The sequence below is a fragment of the Muntiacus reevesi genome, chromosome 1, assembly GCF_963930625.1.
Source record: "Muntiacus reevesi chromosome 1, mMunRee1.1, whole genome shotgun sequence".
NCBI classification, from domain to species: Eukaryota; Metazoa; Chordata; class Mammalia; order Artiodactyla; family Cervidae; genus Muntiacus; species Muntiacus reevesi.
In genome coordinates, this window is record NC_089249.1 from 12770802 (window position 1) to 12772773 (window position 1972).

Sequence of the window (1972 nt, forward strand, 5' to 3'; positions counted from 1 at the left end):
TGCATTGGCACGCGGATTCATTACCACTGAGACACCGGGGAAGCTCCCTAGTACTTGGTACTCATATAAAATGCTGTGTAAATAATATATCTGTGTAGCCCCTAGCACACTGCTTGGGACATAAGAGGGATTCAGTGAGCACTTGGTGAATTAATGAATGCATAAATGAACATCCTGCATGTAGATAGCGAAAATGAAAGTCACTTAGTCATGTCCAACTCTTTGCGACCCCTATTGAAGTGGGTAACCTTTCCCTTCTCCAGGGGATCTTCCCAACCAAGGGATGTAACCCAGGTCTTCCCACATTGCAGGTGGATTCTTTACCAGCTGAGCCACAAGGGAAGCCCAAGAATACTGGAGTGGGTAGCCTATCCCTTCTCCAGGGGATCTTCCTGACCCAGGAATTGAACCAGGATCTCCTGCCTGCATCTCCTGCAGGCAGATTCTTTACCAACTGAGCTATCAGGGAAGCATATAAATATGTCAGCTCTTAATCTACAGGTGCTTCCAGGAGGCAGTGCTGTGTTTTGGTGTTTTTTTTTTTTTTTAAAGTCTAAAATAGTTTCATGAGGATATAACACATGTATGGCTGTTTATTCTACAACATCTTCCTCTTAGAACTTATGATACACCTAATTAGCAGTAGCACTCAGATTTTCTAAATAGTCATCATTTTTCGCTTCTCTGCATAGCCTTCTTTTCGTTGCCTGCCTTCTGCTTTTGTTGCATGATCTCAGATTCCTTCTGTTTCCTCTGAGACGTAGTCAAACTACCTGCTTTTCTGTTTCCCTTACTAATTTCCTGGGATTTCTTTACGTACTTCTGATGGGCAACTTCTCCTCCTTGATTTCCACAGGCCATGCTGACCACCACACTGAGCCTGCAAGAGAGCAACTCGGAAGAGCAATGTCTTCCTTACAGGCTCTGTGGCTGAACCCCTTTGTCTGGAGGACTGAGCTTGCACGGGTGCTCCCGTTACTGACATTTTTTTTTTTAGTGAAGAATTTATTTTGTGGACCTACACCCAGCAGTAAAAGTTTTAAAATTTTGACTTTTGAGGCAGCATTTTAGAAAATCTACTTTATCCTCACACACTGGCATTGGAAACCAAGAATGTCTGAAAGCTTTTGTATAATCTGATTAAGAGCTGAATAAGAAGAGGAAAGGGGTTAACGATTAGTGGTTTAACACCACATTTACCTAAGCTGAAAAGGTTTTTCTAAAGATCTTTTTAGAAACTTTTGTGAAGTATGTAATATGAGGGCTGGGCTGGAAGCCCAAAGTTAACACATCCACCATCCTTTCTGCCCATTCTTGTCACTTTCAATGGTTAGAATTTTTCCACACCTAAGCTCTGAGACAATCCTCCTCCATTTTCATCAGGCACGGAATTAATTCACTGGTTTTTTAGCACCAACAGAAATCTGTAAGCTTTTACTCTAAGTGACTGTTGTTGGTTATCACATGCCTTCTCAAGGAAGCTGACATCACTCTGAAAGAGGCAAAAATTGGTCCTTAAGGTGGGGAAATCTTAGACATTACACCGACTTATAGCCCTTTAAAGGACCACAGTACCTTATTAGATATAGAACATATCTCTGATAATTTCATAGGAGACAATGAGGTAAAAACAATCTTTAAAGCTCATTTAGTGGAGCAGTAATAATTTTTTTAAAGTTTGGGAAACACTGGGTTATAAGGAAGGACTTAAAAACATATGAACACTATTCCTTTTCTCATCCCCACAATGCCCTCAAGAAAAAGGACATTGCATTGTGAATTAGAAGACTTGAGTTCTAACTTTCATATCTACCACCAATAAGCAAATACCTTCATTTATTTATTCAGATATTTATTGAGTACCTTCTATGTTCCAGACACTACACTAAACTCTGGGGGTACAAGATAAACAAGGTGTAGAATTCTCTAGAGGTTATACTTGAGCCTGGAGCAGATAAGAAATAAGATCCAA

General features: G+C 40.3%; 1 pseudogene; it reads right to left on the minus strand.

Moving 5' to 3' along the window:
* Nucleotides 1-669: 669 nt before the first annotated feature.
* Nucleotides 670-861, minus strand: LOC136159191 (small EDRK-rich factor 1 pseudogene; annotated as a pseudogene).
* Nucleotides 862-1972: the final 1111 nt, after the last annotated feature.